This window comes from Oncorhynchus gorbuscha, linkage group LG02 (assembly GCF_021184085.1).
Source record: "Oncorhynchus gorbuscha isolate QuinsamMale2020 ecotype Even-year linkage group LG02, OgorEven_v1.0, whole genome shotgun sequence".
In the NCBI taxonomy this organism is placed as follows: Eukaryota; Metazoa; Chordata; class Actinopteri; order Salmoniformes; family Salmonidae; genus Oncorhynchus; species Oncorhynchus gorbuscha.
Window position 1 is genome coordinate 19575591 of NC_060174.1, and position 18960 is coordinate 19594550.

Consider the following 18960-nt stretch of genomic DNA (forward strand, 5'->3'; position numbering starts at 1 on the left):
CCTGTGCTTTCTCTTCTATTCGTTTCCCCCTGCTGGTCTTATTAGGTTTCTTTCCCTCTCTCTATCCCTCTCTCTCTCTATCGTTCCGTTCCTGCTCCCAGCTGTTCCTCATTCTCCTAACGACCTCGTTTACTCTCTCACACCTGTCCCCTATTTTGCCCTCTGATTAGGTCTCTATTTCTCTCTCGGTTTCTGCCTCTGTCCTTGTCGGATTCTTGTTTGCTGTTTGCTTTGCTTTTGTTCCGTCCAGTTGTATTCTGCCTCGTCTTCAGATACTACGTGTGAGCAGGTGTCTCTATCCTCTACGGCCCGCGCCTACCCGAAGGGACCTGCAGTCTGTTGCCGCTAGCCCTGCAACTCTCCTCAACAACTAGAAGGGGGACTCTCCTGTTAAGGGTAAGTACACATTTCACCTTCAGAGGTGAATTTATCAAACCTATTGCTGTGAAAAAAGGGTTTTGATTTTAGGAGCTCTCAAACAATAGCATGGCATTTTTTCACAGTAATAGCTACTGTAAATTGGACAGTGTAGTTATATTAACACAAATTTAAGCTTTCAGACGATGTAAGACACTTATGTACCGACATTTGTTGTTTCTCTAAAATCTGCCATCGTGACACACGGCGCTGCATGATTTACAACTGTCCCGCCTATTACCACCTGATGTCGGTGATGTCACCAGGCAGGCCAAAACTCCATCATCAAAACAGGCTGAAATTTTAGGCAGTCTTTTCCAAAAGGTCTTACACTAAAAGGACATTATCACCATTTTCACAATTTCACAGTATTATTCCCACCTCATAGTGTGGAAATAAACACTGAGCAAATATGAACGCACTATGCAACAATTTAAATTATTTTACAGAGTTACAATTCATATAAGGAAATGGTTAGGGAGAGATTGTCGATGTACCGATTCCACGGCACATGATTTATGAACTGATACACAAAATGACGCCGGATTCAAAACAGAGTTTTTCCATTTTAATTATTATGCAATATTCTTGCAACTAAGTGAATGTTATATATATGGGGGATACAACCATCCCAGCTATGCAGATGTTGCTACAAAGAGACATAAACATTAGATCATTTGTTTTGGTACTGTCCATATGTAGCTTGTTTTTGTTTGCAGGTTCAGGAATGGCTGAAGAATTGCAACATTTAGCTAGCGCTAACTCTGCAAATAGCACTGCTGGGTGATTTGAAAAGTCATAGTCACTTGATCAATAATATAATAATACTCTTAGCAAATAAATGTTCTTTAAATTGACAATCTGTAGAAACTGAGAATAGAAAGGTTCAGAACTTTTGTGAAACATCACAGCACAGTTCAAAAATATATGGCAAATAGAAATCAGTCTGATGGCCTTGAGATAGAAGCTGTTTTTCAGTCTCTCGGTCCCAGCTTTGATGCACCTGTACTGACCTCGCCCTCTGGATGGCAGCGGTGTGAACAGACAATGGCTCGGATGGTTGTTGTCCTGTAGGTCTCATGGAGGCTAGGTAGTTTTCCCCCGTTGATGCAGACCAGACCACCCTCTCGAGAGCCTTGCGGCTGAGGACGGTGCAGTTGCCGTACCAGGCTGTGATACAGCCTGACAGGATGCTTTCGATTGTGCATCTGTAAAAGTTTGTCAGGGTTTTGAGTGACAAGACACATTTCTTCAGGTTGAAGAGGCGCTGCCTTCTTCACCACACTATCTGTATGGTGTGGACCATTTAAGTTTGTCCAACTTACAGGAAAAGTGGTGACTCACAGAACAGCATGAAAGAGATATCTGTGATAACAAAAGAATCCAAGCATGTCTCAGAGTTAAGAAACCACAAATAAGACATTTTAAGTAGTAGATCAACATTAATCTCCTGTCTGATGGATTAGACTCGATTTATCCCATAATAGATGAAGAAAAAAAGATCCATAGCATTTGATGAATATTACTTTGGAACAATGTCCCAAGGACAAGATTCCGTCAGTCCTTTCATATTACAAAACTGGATCTCATTCAGGTAATCTCTTCAAGGTTCAAAATAATTGCAAAAGAAAAGAGGTGGCAAATGTCATCTACAATGCACATCTTGTTGGATGAGCTGAGATGTATTGTATAGTTAATGAACCTCTTTTATCCTATGGTAACAAACTCTTAAGATGAAGAATGTTTCCAAGTCCTGGTTTATAACATGCTACATTATCTCTGTGGCAGGGGAACATAAAGTAACATAGCAGACATTCCCAATCAGCTGAAAATGAGGCTTTCTAGGGTAACATCAATTACATAGACATAGCAGACATTCCCAATCAGCTGAAAATGAGGCTTTCTAGGGTAACATCAATTACATAGACATAGCAGACATTCCCAATCAGCTGAAAATGAGGCTTTCTAGGGTAACATCAATTACATAGACATAGCAGACATTTCACTTGGATTACCTCACAATGAAATTCAGTTCCCTTTCAGTCCATCACTCGGTATAATATATTATGGGGAGTCAAAGACCAATCCTATTCACCTGAAGCAAACTGAAATGATGCCCAACGGGCCAGTGGATGTTGATCCCACCCTCGGAAGCCCCGCCTTCCTGGCTATAACACCGGGGCTCTTCAGCTCACCTGAAGGAAGAACGCGTCACGCAATTTACAAACTTTTAAAGCACATGATGGCTAGGCGATTCGGATCGAACTTAGGTGTCTGTTAATGGGGAGAGAGTACTCGTCCCCCTAGATGTTTACATTTTTAGGTCTTGGTATCAGTTTTTGTGTTTGGTAACAGCGACCTACGTTCTGCTCTGCTTGTGTAGCTAATGCTTCCTTGTGAGTAAGATGGCCAGTGGTAAGAGTCCGTTCAAAAAAGCTAACTGGCCGAGTTTGAACCTCCACCGCATGTGGTTTCACAATGAAAATTAAAGATACTCACGAGTGCTGTCCTATTGCCTGGGGTGGAATCATGCTCAGGAGGAATTGGCTCGGACCAGTTTGTGTGACCACTGCTCTGGCTAAGTTCAACTTCCATTGGGAGTTGGGCTGACTTTGTGAAGAAGATTGGTGATTGGAATTGATATGGGTGTCATCTCAGCTGAGTTTGGATTCCATGGAATGATATACTATCCCTGATTGGTTCTGGAGGGTTTTCAGAGTGTAAATTGGATGACATCAGACCGGGGCAGCCTAAAGTCCCGGCTGGGCCAGACTACACTCAATCACACTCCTGGGCCAGACTACACTCAATCATATGACCCACTGAAGAGATGAGTCTTCAGTAAAGACTTAAAGGTTGAGACTGAGTTTGCGTCTCTCACATGGGTCTCACATGAGAAAGCCCTGCCTCCAGCTGTTTGCTTAGAAATTCTAGGGACAATTAGGAGGCCAGCGTCTTGTGATCGTAGCGTACATGTAGGTATGTACGGCAGGACCAAATCAGAGAGATAGGTAGGGGCAAGCCCATGTAATGCTTTGTAGGTTAGCAGTAAAACCTTGAAATCAGCCCTTGCCTTGACAGGAAGTCAGTGTGGGGAGGCTAGCACTGTTTGAACCATTGGAGTCTGTGGACGTGGAGGTCCTTTCCTACAAGACTGCCCTGCTCATGTTCTATGTCTCAGCCAAGGGCATTGGGGATCTTGCGCATACAGTATTGACTCCAATGTGAGGTTACGTCCTAATGCAGTTTGCTCCCAAGGTTATGCCTATATCTTACAGGTTCTGGCATTCGAACTTTCCCTTTCTCACCTCCTCCGTTTGCTTCCAGTGAACAACGCAGGTTGCATGGCCTGTGTCTGGTGTGCACTTTACACACATATATGGATAGGACCAAGGATATCCGCGTTGTGACCAGCTTTTTGTCTGTTTTGATAATCCAACTCTGGGTAGGGCGCTTTATAAGCACCGTCTTTCTCATTGGAATGTGGAGGCTTTCTCCCTGGCCTGTGACAACAAAGGACAAGGGTTGCCTAGTGGTGTGCAAGCTCACTCTACTAGGGGTGTGGCAGCTTCTTGGGCAGTGTTTAGGTGTATGATGATTGGTAATGTCTGTGGTGTAGCGAGTTGGGGTTCCCCACATACCTTTGTGAGGTTTTATTGCTTGGATGTAACTCCTCCCTGTGTCTCATGTTGTTCTTATGGCTGATGTAGTGTTTGTGAAATGGCTAGCTAGTTAGCCTGGTGCACGCTAATAGTTTTTCTATCAGCGACATCACTCGCTCTGAGACCTTGAAGTAGTTGTTTCCCTTGCTCCTCAAGGGCCGAGGCTTTGTGGAACGATAGGTAATAATGGTTCATGGGAGGCACTTGTTGAGTTGTTCAGAGGGTTCCTGGTTTGAGCCCAGGTTGGGGCAAGGAGAGAGACGGAAGCAACACTGTTACACTGGGTCTGGGAGTGCGCGTTAGTCAGCGTGCAGATTTCACATTTATCCGTTACCACAGTTTGAGCCTTGGGCTGCCTGGCAGCGTACAAGTACACCGTTTCCAGGTTACTGCAGGTTTCTTGTGCGCCTCAAGCTGCCGTGGTTCATCGACTCTGGTTGATGCTATGCAGAACGTGTGTATGCTTTACAAAGTCCCGACAGATGTTCTGTTGTTTTGTAGTTCTGACATTTCAGGCTTGTATGGTAAGTAGAATAGTTGGGTCTATGGACTTGGGCTGCAGTGGCAGCGATTCTGTGCTTATAGCCAAGTTGCAGCAGGTTCTGGTTCCCTATATGGGGATCTGACAGTTCAGGCCTAATGAGGCTTTAACAGTTCATGCTTCACAGTTAAGTAGTAGGGAAAAACGTGTCTTCTGTAACCTCTTTTTGGAGCCGGTGGAACCTGTATGTGCTTGGGCTGCGTTGAGTCTCCTAGTTTGGTACCCTCTGAGCTGGCTTTTGGCGTGATTGTATGTAAACCATAGTATGTTATACAGAGTGACCAACTGAAAGGGAATATACAGTTATGAATATAACTATTGTTTCCCTAAAGGATGGAATGAGGAAATTATTGGTCCGTTGGGTGTGATTTCAATTCAGTTCGTCAGGTGAATAGGATTGGTCGTTGACTCTTCATAGTGTGTTATAGCTAATTCCCTCCTTCAGGGAACAGTAGTTATAGTCATAACTGTGCGCATCTCCATTTGCTCTCTGATGGCTCAGAGAAATAAAGAGTGCATGTGTGCGTGTCTGCGGCCTTGTCAAGGGAGGAATGCGATATTGAAATAAACATGAAGTTTGTGGAGAATGACTGCATTAGTATGCAGCAAATTCAATGTACCCTCTCCACACTGCCTGCCACCAAGACTAGCCATAGTGATAAATCTGGTTGTGAAACATTCATACTTTAAGCAGATATATTCAATTCTTACAGGCTGCAATGCCTCTGTCTAATATTTTAGGGTTCAATGGGTACTAGGCATCTTGCTGCATGCTGATTGGAAGATGATGATGATGTAATGGCACACAATGGGCTTCACTCCTGTTCCTGCTGAACTGAGCCAGTACTCAGAGTTAACACTGATACCAGTTCAGTAGGCACAGGAGGGCACAGCCCCAACCATAGGATATTTAACCCTCCACGTCCATCCCTTTAGAAACACTCCAACACTCTGCATTGAGACCGAATGGAGAAGAAAAAAGATACTGCAGCCAATTTGATGGGTAGCCCTAAGCAGGACTTCAACCCGCAACTGTCAGTCCAATGCCTTACTAAGAAATTACCACAAGAGGTCTAAACATCTTGATGAGACGACATACAGTGCATTCGGAAAGAATTCAGAACCCTTTTGTTAGGTTACAGCGTTATTCTAAAATTTATTAAATTGGGTTTTTCCTTCATCAATACAGAACACCCCATAATGACAAAGCATGTTTGCAAATTTATTTGAAACCCCCCCAGAAATATTAGATTTACATAAGTATTCAGACCCTTTACTAACTACTTTGTTGAAGCACCTTTGGCAGCGATTACAGCCTCAAGTCTTCTTAGGTATGACGCTACAATCTTGGCATACCTGTATTTGGGGAGTTTCTCCCATTCTTCTCAGCAGATCCCTCTCAAGCACTGTCAGATTGGATGGTCAAGCACAGCTATTTCCAGGTCTCTCCAGAGATGTTCGATCAAGTTCAAGTCCGAGCGCTGGCTGGGTCACTCAAGGACATTCAGAGGCTTGTCCCGGGGCTACTCCTGCATTGTCTTGGCTGTTTGCTTAGCGTCGTTGTTCTGTTGGAATGTGAACCTTTGCCCCAGTCTGAGATCCTGAGCCCTCTGGAGCAGGTTTTCATCAAATACCTCTCTGTACTTTGCTCTGTTCATCTTTCCCTCTATCCTGACTAGTCTACCAGTCTCTTCCACTGAAAAACATCGCCACAGCATGATGCTGCCACCAACATGCTTCACTGTAGAAGTGGTACCAGGTTTCCTCCAGACGTAATGCTTGGCATTCAGGCCAAAGAGTTCCATCTTAGTTTCATCAGACCAGAGAGTCCATAGGGTGCCTTTTGGCAAACTCCAAGCAGGCTGTCATGTGCCTTTTAATGAGGAGTGGTGTTCTGTCTGGCCACTCTACCATAAAGGCCTGATTGGTGGAGTGCTGTAGAGATGGTTGTCCTTCTGGAAGGTTCTCCTGTCTCCACAGAGGAACTCTGGAGCTCTGTCAGAGTGACTATCAGGTTTTTGGTCACTTCCCTGACCAAGGCCCTTCTCCCCCAATTGCTCAGTTTGGCTGGATGGCCAGCTCTCGGAAGTCTTGGTGGTTCCAAACTGATGGAGGCCACTGTGTTCTTGGGGACTTTCAATGTCGCAAATATCACAGAAAATGTTTGCCTCGACACAATCTTGTCTTGGAGCTCTACGGACAATTCCTTTGACCTCACGGCTTGATTTTTGCCCTGACATGCCCTGTCAGCTGTGGGACCTTATATAGACAGGTGTGTGCCTTTCCAAATCATGTCCAGTCAATGAAATTGACCACAGGTGGACCCCAATCAAGTTGTAGAAAAATCTGAAGGATGATCAATGGAAACAGGATGCCCCTGAGCTCAATTTCGAGTCTCATAGCAAGGGGTCTGAATACTTATGTAAATGAGGTATTTCTGTTTATTTGTTTTTTCATAAATGTATAAAAACTTGTTTTCGCATCGTCATCATGGGGTATTGTATGTAGATTGATGAAAGTTTTTAAATGAATACATTTTAGAACAAGGAAGTAGCGTAACAAAATGTGGAAAAATCGAAGGGGTCTGACTACTTTCCGAATGCACTCTAACAATTGGCCACAGGGACTGCATCACAATTATCCAGAAGACAGACTCACCAGCTGGCCAATGGACAAGGTGACAGACATAACTACAACAACACAAATTAAAGCATAAAAAACATGCTTTAAAAATGCCTGCATGGGTCCAGCACTGTCCCACAAGATGTTTTGCATTTACAGTGGGGCCTGAAATTATTGACACCCTTGATAAAGTAGAGCAATAATGACTGTATAAAAGAAACAATTTCAAATACTGAGCTATGTTGTTAGCAAAACAGATGGGAAATTATATTATTTTACACTAATACAATTATTCAGATAAAGATTTTTTTTTTAACAAGTAAAACTTTTATTTCTCAAACAGGTATCATATCTCCCATATCCCCCTCACTAGCTTTAAGCACCTGCTGTCAGAGCAGCTCACAGATCACTGCACCTGTACATAGTCCATCTGTAAACAGCCCATCCAACTACCTCATCCCCATACTGTATTTATTTATTTATCTTGCTCCTTTGCACCCCAGTATCTCTACTTGCACATTCATCTTATGCACATCTACCATTCTGGTGTCTAATTGCTATATTGTAATTACTTTGCCATCATGGCCTATTTATTGCCTTAACTCCCTTATCTTACCTCATCTGCGCTCACTGTATATAGATTTTATTTTTTTCTACTGTATTATTGACTGTATGTTTGTTTATTCTATGTGTAACTCTGTGTTGTTGTATGTGCCGAACTGCTGTGCTTTATCTTGGCCAGGTCACAGTTGTAAATGAGAACTTGTTCTCAACTAGCCTACCTGGTTAAATAAAGGTTAAATAAAATACAATAAATAAAGATGTAGGGGTAAAAAATGTTGGCACCCCTAAATGTTATAAATAAAGTTTATTATTTGCTCCCATATTCCTAGCAAACAATGACTAGATCAAGCTTGTTGGATGCATTTGCAGTTTGTTTTAGTTGTATTACAGATTATTTTGTGCCCATTAGAAATGAATGGTAAATAATTGATTGTTTAGTTTTGGAGTCACTTTTATTGTAAACAAGAATAGAATAGGTTTCTAAACACTTCTACATTAATGTGAATGCTACCATTACTACAGACAATCCTGAATGAATTGTGAATAACGATGAGTGAGAAAGTTACAGAGGGTCAAAGATCATACCCCCAAGACAAGTTTCAAGTTTTTATTGTCATGTGCACTAGTACAATGAAATGTCTTTCTTGCTTGCTCCTTCCCAACAATATCGTTGTCTGTAACTTTCTCACTCATCGTTATTCACAATTCATTCAGGATTATCATTAATCATGGTAGCGTCCACATTAATGTAGAAGTGTTTAGAAACATATCATATTCTTAATTATAATAAAATGTATAATATTGGGCAGAAAATAATCAGAAAAGCAACCATAACTAACAGAAATTGACGTAGTCATTGTGTGCTAGGAATATGGGACCAAATACTACACTTTTCACTACTTTATTTATAAGAATCTTTAGGGGTGTCAATCATTTTGACCCCTAACTTTTTGAAAGGAAAAAAATGTTACTTGTTAAGAAAAATCACTTTCTCTCAGCAACTGTACTAGTATAGAATAATATAATTCCCCCCAAAAAAGTTGAGCATACAATATAGCTCAGTAGTTGAATGATTTATTTTATACAGTCATTACTGCTCATCTTTATCAAGGGTGTCAATAATTTTGGACCCCACTGTATGTTAACTCATAAAGTTAATTTCACACACTCGTAAAGTGGCCTCAGAGTTACTTGGCATGGTACTGTACCAAGTACCAAACACCCACAGTCCTCCACAGCTCAGAGTGTGAATGTTGGGCAGGCAGCCTAGCCTACACATACAGCTCTGGGAAGGAGGTGAAGTGAGGCATGCCTCATAAACTAGTGCCTGTGCTGAGTGACAAAGGTGGGGTGCTGTGCTCTGATTGACTGACCGAGGTGGAGTGGAACTAGGCATGCCTAGACTGGCCAGACATTCTCTCAGTAGCATTTCTTCCTTCCTCCGCTCTTTACGGGGATCGTGCTGCGTTCCACTGCTGCACAACTCTGTCCCTCTCTTTCCACCCTCTTCCTTCATCTTCACATCTCAGATCTCAGCCAGTGCTCTTTGCATTTATCGCCATCGTTTGGAACACATCCCGCCACATCAACTATTTCACCTCAGGCACTGAACTTAGCCACTGTGAACAACATATAAGAGGGATCAATGCTCACCAATTAGCTAAGCTCTGTGCCTTTAGCAATTGGCTGCTTATGACAGGATGCAAATGAGGAAAATAATAGAGACTTTCACTGGCAGACAGTTGGGAGAAACTTTAATTGATTCGTCTATAGCAGGGGTTCTATTTGAGAAGGTCCGATCACACACATTTCCTAGGTTGCAAAGGTCTTGATGGATATTGTGAGTTATCGGTGTCGTAAGAAATCGCCACCTCGCAACCCATGCGACCCCAAACGGTTCAAACTGTACATGCTCCTCTTGTTGGCGTGAGTTTTAAACAAATGTTCTGCAATTCTACACATTTTGCCATGTATTATGTGTGTTCATATTAGCTATGGGCCTTCCGAGTCTTTTCCGTGAGCCGCATCGTTTGGCACCATTCACGTAATAGAGCAGCATTATTTGGCTCCCTAAAGGCTCATTGTTCAAAATGCCTGAAAATAGACCTAGAACCATGAAAAATAGCAAATCTCGAATGTTACCAAGGGTCAGCGTTCAATTTTAATATTCTCTAGATAATTTCCATATGTCCATAGTAGACAACCACTCTAGCGCCCCTTTTATAAAAAGCTAATTGTTGGGACCCGCGGTCTGTATTGACCCCGTTCTGGGTCCAAATCTGGACCGCGGTCCGCCTGTTGAGTATGGCTGCTCTAAAGCTATAGGTACTTTGTAGACTTCTACAGATGGTAAAACACTCTTTGTTCTTTAAATCTAACCACTCCTTAAGTCTATAAGCAAAGGCTGCCTAAGTAGGATCAGTTTCCTACAGTTCAAATAGAGAGTCTGCAGACAATATCCTTAGTTCTAAAGCTATATGTCATTGTGCATTCCTAACGGTGATGATCTTTACCCAAAATATGATACATTGTGTAAACCTGGCCTGCTTTCAAATGCATTGGATTTACATCCTGGCCATTTGTAAAGAACAGTTTGGATTTCAGCTTGTACTCTCATCTGCAGCTTTAGAGGAATAAAAACACTTTTGTTTTTTGTTTGGGATTTTGTTTGTAAGGAGCTAATACCAGGAGGTAATCTGTAAATCACTGTGAGCGCTAAGAACAGCTTATATCTGAAGTTGAACTTCCTGACATTCAACCTTCCTATCCACTCGCTCTAATATTTTACATTATATTGTTTCCATAGACCACATAGGGCCAAGACAGAAGACAGACATGAAAGTCCTCCTGACGGGCAAAACATACAGACCCCACCTGGAGAACTATATGTGAAAGAGTGGAAATCCCTGGCAATGTGATTTTCGTTTATGTTTGTGCACCAAATCACGGTGCCAGGAACCCTCCCCACCACAGCCAGACTGGTAGCAAGCTGTGCCGGTTGCCCGTCCCTGGCCCCTGGCCCGTCCCCAACTGTGGTCCACCTGTGTCCTCAGGCTGCTCCCAGTCAGACCCTCCCTGCAGGGAGAGAAGAGAGGAGAGAGATGCCGTCACCACCTCATCACCTACCGGGGGAGAGATGACCCACTGTCTACCACGCAATACAGATTGCACTGGAATGCAAGACAATAGTCTGATCTCCGTAACGAGAGGCGGTTTTGATAAAGTAGGTGGACATGAGGAATGGCTGTGCAGACTTTGGTTGCATGCTGTTTGTGTCAGAGGGAAGCAGGCAAGCAGCAGGTGTGGAGGTTGGTTGAAATATGCAGACACAGCTGCTCAGTCAAAGCTCATTGTTTGGAGTGACTCAGGGAAAACATTGTTCTTGTCTGGAATGGCTGGAGCAGAGAGCACTGTTTATTGCTACTGGACATCAATGCTCCCAATAACACCAGAACTAGAGGAAAAATGGACAAACATACAGTATAGACCACTTTTATATTTTATTTATTGAATCTTTATTTAACTAGGCTAGTCAGTTAAGAACAAATTCTTATTTAGAATGACGGCCTACCCTGGCCAACCCTAACCTGGACGACGCTGGGCCAATTGTGCACCACCCTATGGGACTCCCAATCACGGCCGGTTGTGATACAGCCTGAAATCGAACCAGGGTCTGTAGTGACACCTCTAGCACTGAGATGCATTGTCTTAGAGCACTGAGGCACTCGGGAGCCCCCCTTCAAATAAGCATAGCCGAATTTGACACAGAGAGACCACCCCAATTAAAAGTTTTCACCCTTAGTTTTCACCCATGGAACAGAGCAGAGCAGAACGTTCAATAAGCTTCAAGTTCTAAAATGTTCTAGAACAGGGATCATCAACTAGATTCAGCCGAGGGCCGATTATTTCTGGAGCGGATGGTCGGGGGGCCGGAACATAATTACAAATCATTTGTAGACTGCAAATTGACCGCAAGAAGCCCAAACAGATATAATGTTTGACTAAAACATAATAATTTCAAACCTTGTTTACGTTTGTACACAATCACGTGTCTCTCTATTATGTTTGAGAATACTTGGGAACAGATTTCTTCAATTAAAATCACTTGGAGCTGATTTCCTGGTGTTTCTACAGGCTATTATGTTCAGCAATGAAAATAATGATTTTCATTATACAGTATATATATATATAATATTATTTTTTTTGCTAAGAAAACTTGTGGGACCAAATAAAACCACCAGCGTGCCAAATTTGTCCCGCAGGCTGCTAGTTGGGGAACCCTGTTCTAGAACGTTCAAGTTTGCGGGCAGAACTTGGCGGGAAAAGAAAACCACAAACAAACTCCTCTCTTTTAACAACTTCATTTTCATGCTGTATGAGGAATGTCATGTATTATAACTATTATTGTTGTTTTCCTCCAGAGGAAAATTCCTGGGCCAATTCCTGAGTCCCCTTGTAGGGACTACATAATGACAGGATTGTTGCGTTGTGAGGAGGTCAAGGGTGCAGTAGTGTGGGGTGGAGGCCTTGTTTGCACTACACAGGGCTCAAATATAGAGTGGCATTAAAGAACGATCATAGAGAGCTAGATTTAAATGGCTGATTTCAGCTCAAATGAGTCCCTATGCTTGTTATATTGTGTAGTGTACAGTAACTAATGTAGTGCACTACATAAGGACCATCAGTGATCTCACTTTTCAGAGTTAGCAATAATTGATCAGATACCTCATATTATATTAATCAAATAAATTACAATTGATTCAATGCACAACTAATATAATTATTCATATCACTGACCTTTCTCAGATTAAGTTTATTATCCCTGAGCTTTAAGCTTTGTCGACAACACCATTTCCTGTTTCTGCTCCTACATCCATACATTCTTTCCTGCATCCATACATTGTCATTCTGTAGCAGCCAAGGTATTGTGTATCCTACTTGGCATTCAGCAGGAAATTGCTACAATCCTGCACAGTGTATATAGCAGTGTACCTTTAACAACACCGTGGTGCAGGCGAGGGAAATATGTATGTCCTATCTGTCTTGCCCGGTGTTAACACTTGACCACTCCCTCCCTTCTCTGGTATCATCTAGTGTATAGATGTGAAAGGCAAGTTGTGCTTCATTGCATGTAGAGAGAGAGAGCGAGAGAGGCAGGGAGAGAGAGATGGAGAGAAAGGGAGTTGTCTTTCTCTCTTTGTGACCTGTGAGTCAGTGTGTTTGTTTGATAGGTGTGCTATAGGAAATGTTTCTTTGCTGATAAATGTTTCTTTGCTGATAACATTTTCCACAAATCAATGTATCTGTGACTGTTGAAAGTGACAGAGGCACAATTACAAACCTCTGTGTCATATCAGTTCAGCTCTAGTAAGCAAACAAAGGATTAGCCAAGACCATGCAGCATAGAAAATGCATTGATGTATTGGAATTGTATTTGGAATGACAACTTGCAATAGAATAGAATACAATAGAATGTAATATAATATCATTTGGAGACATTCTACACATGTAATATGCTAATCAGCTTTTAATTGGAATACACTTTACATAGTGTCCATTTCGCTTTAAAACTCCGGATTCCGACATTGCTCGTCTTAATTAATATTTCAATATTTCTTAATTCCGTTCTTTTACTTTTAGATTTGTGTGTATTGTTGTGTATTGTTAAATATTATTGCACTGTTGAAGCTAGGAACACAAGCGTTTTGCTACACCCACAGTAACATCTGCTAAACGTGTATGCAACCAATAAAATTTGAATGAATCTGATCTGATATGTCCCGAATAGACAACCACAAATGAGCTCATTCAAAATGTAATGGATTGCTTTTTCTGCTTATTTTGCACAAGGTTATCATGTTTCCCAGACATAATGGAAGTAAAACAACATCTCCTTATGTCCAACCACAGCGCATGTGTTTACACAGGAGACATGGCGTGTATCTGATGGTTGTGACTGCAGGTGGAAGTTTAGCATCTGACCACAGTGACGCACTGTTTAAGTCACCCAGCATCTCACACACTGGCGCTACAATGGTTTGTCTCCACGAATCTCTGCTCTCGCAAAACATAACCTGTACAGGACAGAATGAGACAGCTAGAGAGAGGACTTAGAGCTTCCTGCTTATAAACTTATACACGTATAAATGTCTCATTAGTCTATTTATTCTATTTTATTCTATTGTATTCTATTATTTCCCATTAAGCTAGTTGTATTCTGTTCTATTCTATTCCATGGGTGATTTGTGTGAAGATGAAATAGATACAGTGGGGCAAAAAAGTATTTAGTCAGCCACCAATTGTGCATGTTTTCCCACTTAAAAAGATGAGAGCCCTGTAATTTTCATCATAGGTACCCTTCAACTATGACAGACAAAATGAGAAAAAAAAATCCAGAAAATCACATTTTATGATTTTTTTATTCATGTATTTGCAAATTATGGTGGAAAATAAGTATTTGGTCACCTACAAACAAGCAAGATTTCTGGCTCTCACAGACCTGTAGCTTCTTCTTTAAGAGGCTCCTCTGCTCTGTCCTCCACTCATTACCTGTATTAATGGCACCTGTTTGAACTTGTTATCAGAAAAAGACACCTGTCAACAACCTCAAGCAGTCACACTCCAAACTCCACTATGGCCAAGACCAAAGTGCTGTCAAAGGACACCAGAAACAAAATTGTAGACCTGCACCAGGCTGGGAAGACTGAGTCTGCAATAGGTAAGCAGCTTTGTTTGAAGAAATCAACTGTGAGAGCAATTATTAGGAAATGGAAGACATACAAGACCACTGATAATATCACTCGATCTGGGGCTCCACGCAAGACCTCACCCTGTGCGGTCAAAATGATCACAAGAACGGTGAGCAAAAATCCCAGAACCTCACAGGGGGATCTAGTGAATGACCTGTAGAGAGATGGGACCAAAGTAACAAAGCCTACCATCAGTAACACACTACGCTGCCAGGGACTCAAATCCTGCAGTGCCAGACGTGTCCCCCTGCTTAAGCCAGTACATGTCCAGGCCCGTCTGAAGTTTGCTAGAGAGCATTTGGATGATCCAGAAGAAGATTGGGAATATGTAATATGGTCAGATGAAACCAAAATAAAACTTTTTGGTAAAAACTCAACTCGTCGTGTTTGGAGGACAAAGAATGCTGAGTTGCATCCAAAGAACACCATAGCTACTGTGAAACATGGGGGTGGAAACATCATGCTTTGGGGCTGTTTTTCTGCAAAGGGACCAGGACGACTGATCCGTGTAAAGGAAAGAATGAATGGGGCCATGTATCGTGAGATTTTGAGTGAAAACCTCCTTCCATCAGCAAGGGCATTGAAGATGAAACGTGGCTGGGTCTTTCAGCATGACAATGATCCCAAACACACCGCCCGGGCAACGAAGGAGTGGCTTCGTAAGAATCATTTCAAGGTCCTGGAGTGGCCTAGCCAGTCTCTAGATCTCAACCTCATAGAAAATCTTTGGAGGGAGTTGAAAGTCCGTGTTGCCCAGCAACAGCCCCAAAACATCACTGCTCTAGAGGAGATCTGCATGGAGGAATGGACCAAAATACCAGTAAGTGTGTGAAAACCTTGTGAAGACTTACAGAAAACGTTTGACCTCTGTCATTGCCAACAAAGGGTATATAACAAAGTATTGAGACAAACTTTTGTTATTGACCAAATACTTATTTTCCACCATAATTTGCAAATAAATACATTAAAAATCCTACAATGTCATTTTCTGGATTTTCTTTTCTCATTTTGTCTGTCATAGTTGAGGTTTACCTATGATGAAAATTACAGGCCTCTCTCATCTTTTTAAGTGGGAGAACTTTCACAATTGGTGGCTGACTAAATACTTGTTTGCCCCACTGTATGTGCAGGCCTAAAAGTCTGAATTGTAAGACATGCATTGTTCTAAGTGCAGTATTTACATCATTTTGACCTTCACTGCTGGTTGTCTTAGTCTTAAAGTATTTTGCTTTTGTGGTGACTGGTGCGGTAATCCTGATTGAGAAGCTGAGGTTTGGGACATGAGAGGATATCCATGTTGAACTCAAAAGGTCATATCACACCTTTGTTCCTGCAGGTAGTGAGACGCTTCACGGCATTAAAACGTCATTATAGCTGTTCATTAAGTCTGGATTCCATTATTCACCCCATTGAGTCCCTCAATCAGAATTTACAACCTGGAGGGACTGGGAGTAAAGCTTCTGGTGTTCCATTAGCTATAATTCACTTTGCATTGTGTTAATGCAATCTGTTACAATGTAGGCTTATCAAGTGTAGTACGTGTGTTTGAACTATTCTGAAAAACAGATTTTCTTCAAAGTTGATGAGAGAGAGAGAGAGCGAGAGAGCGAGAGAGAGAGAGAGAGAGAATTAGTTTGTGAGTGAAGTCACAGTGTAGTGGCAAAATTCCTGGGCCTGGCACATAGATACAATATCAGACTGACTACATCAATGGCATATATGTCAGTCAGAAGGTCAAACTATACTGATGCAGACAAAACCATATCAGCTGGTTTATCTGAAGCCATGCCAACGATAACGCAACATCAAACCTAACAAAACAATACATGTGAGAAGACAGGAGGAGTTGACGTGCACAGGGAGGCTCCCTCCCTCCCCATTCCAAGCATGCAATCTCTTCTCTCCACACTGAGGCCTGTTTTTCCATGACGGATGTCTCCAATTGTAGGCTGTTGTTGCTGCTGTTAGCCTACTGCGCCATGAAGCACAGCATCGTTTTCATAACCTGATTATTCAATGACTGGTGAACAACATTTTGACCTGGCCAACGTTACTGCAGCAATTTCACACACTTGGTGTTGAAGGGATGGTGTGAGTGTTTGTGTTTACTCAGAGGCATCATGTCCATTGAATTTGATAAATGTAAGACCCCCCCCCAAAAAAAAAAAACATACACAGGATTAATGCAAAAGATATTGAATTTGATCATCAAACAGTGCCTTATTAAAATGATTGGGTCCATGATGCCACTGGGTACTTTGTACTGCACAGTAGGTGTTTATGAGTGCGTGTGCTGTCTGTGTGTGCAGGCATGTGTTTAAACTCCAACAAGGGAAGCTGTTTCCTACTTGGAGGGTCGTAAAAGTAAATTCTATGCGTCAGTCTGGCCTATCAAAGGCTCCTTCATTGAGTGCATGGCTTGGATGTGTTTGGTAATTGCCAGGGTTCAGACCACCATTCCTGTTTCACTGTGTGGTGGCAACACACACACACACACACACACACACACACACACACACACACACACACACACACACACACACACACACACACACACACACACACACACACACACACACACACACACACACACACACACACACACACACACACACACACACACACACACACACAAACAGAATGTCCCTATCATTGACACATCTGTTCATTATTTCCCATCTTCCAGGCAACGCCCAAAGATGCATCTCCAGCAGGAAATAGACAAGTATCTGAAAATGCACCTAAAGAAATACAAATATCAGACCTTGTAAAACCTTTGTCCTGGTCTGTCTGGAACTACTAGATGAGTAAATCCAGAAATCTTGGAACATATTCAAATATTTGTACTATTTGTCTCGAAATAGAGGAATTTGAGTTTATGGAATCAAAGTATTTCATGTCCAAATAAAGAGTAGGCATTTGAAGAGCCTTAGTACACAGTAGTGCTCACAAGCTCACAAGAGGGCGTGGAGGCACAAGACATGCAAATATTCAGCACCAGGTGTGTGAAATTCTAGCTGGTAGTATATTTTTCTTTGCACTCAATTTAACAGGATAGAGGGTTGATCCTTTGTGCACAGCTGGTATGTCTCAACACTGTCTCAAATGGAAATCTGACATGGATTATTTTTCTTCTTGAACAGTATGACAATTTAAGTTCTAAATAAAATATGTGAACAGGCAAACACTAACCTATCAACATGTGAATATCCTCAATCATTTTATGACATAAGCAGACAAATACCAAAAATCTATAAACAGATGAAAAAACGGTACAGTAAATAGTTTTTGCTTCATACTTCCTGATAGCACCGCGGTCAATAGAACAGAGCCTGGCTGATGAGATGTCGACAATGTGAAGTTACTCTGATGCTCAGTGTACCAGGGTAACTTTAGACAGGTCTGATGCTGTTTCTGGTTGTCTGATCTATGGTTGTCTGATCTATGTGACTGACAAGGGACTTGCCTTAGCCTAATAAGAGAGTGAGACAGAGTGAGAGAGAGAATCGGAAAAAGTGAACAGAACCGCCACTCACCATGCTCCCAGATCCAGCAGTGCCGCGTGGAGCTGACTGAGTTCAGCTGAGGAGCGGAGCAGTCAGTGGAGGAGTTCCTTCTGGGAAGACTGCTCTAAGGAATGTGCCATTTCAGATCCAGCAGCAGAAGCTCAGGCTTTCCTGTGCCGAGGTCTCTTTTGGGGGCGTATAGAGGGGGCTATACCGGTCTTGTTCCCAGTTCCCACAGCCAGTGGTGGAGAGGAGAAGAGATGAGAGAGAGAGAAGGGTTGTCCTATCCTGTGTTCGGTTGCCACAGAGAAGAGGAGAGCAGAGGAGAGGTCAGACTTGGAGCTAGTTAACACACCCCTCTGGCTGGTGACTGGCAGCTAGCTAGTTTTGTCTCCTTTCTTCAATCGAATGAATCACTCTGGAGATGCATAGCCCCAGCTCGTCCACTTACAGCAGAATAACAGGAGAGAGAGAGAGAGAGAGAGAGAGAGAGAGAGAGAGAGAGAGAGAGAGAGAGAGAGAGAGAGAGAGAGAGAGAGAGAGAGAGAGAGAGAGAGAGAGAAAAGGAGAGTGAGAGAAAGACTTTCAACTGTTCGTCCCAAGAGATCCACTGTCTATCTGAGGGTCTGGAAGCAGTGCTGTCAGTTCTCCTCCCTCCTTTCTTCCCTCCCTCCTCTTCTTTCATCCCCCTCAGTGTTTTTCCAGGCTCCGTTGAGACTCTCTTATTGTGGCAATTGCATTAGCCTTTCGCCAGAGAGGAATAGCTCTTAGTGCCTAATGAATTTTCTCTCCCTCTCTCTCTCTCTCTCTCTCTCTCTCTCTCTCTCTCTCTCTCTCTCTCTCTCTCTCTCTCTCTCTCTAGTGTATGTTTCTATCAGTCTGACTCATACACGTACACA

The 18960-nt window shown here is 42.4% G+C and overlaps 1 long non-coding RNA gene across 2 annotated transcripts; it reads right to left on the reverse strand.

The window, feature by feature from the left end:
• Window positions 1-970: 970 nt before the first annotated feature.
• On the reverse strand, window positions 971-18896 carry LOC123998641. Of its 2 annotated transcripts, XR_006832302.1 has the most exons (4): window positions 18092-18896; window positions 10681-10881; window positions 9180-9876; window positions 971-1782 (listed from the first exon to the last, which is right to left on the reverse strand). It is a non-coding gene; the product is annotated as an uncharacterized LOC123998641 (long non-coding RNA). The 2 variants fall into 2 exon arrangements; XR_006832303.1 differs by lacking the exon at window positions 9180-9876.
• Between the last annotated feature and the right edge of the window lie 64 nt (window positions 18897-18960).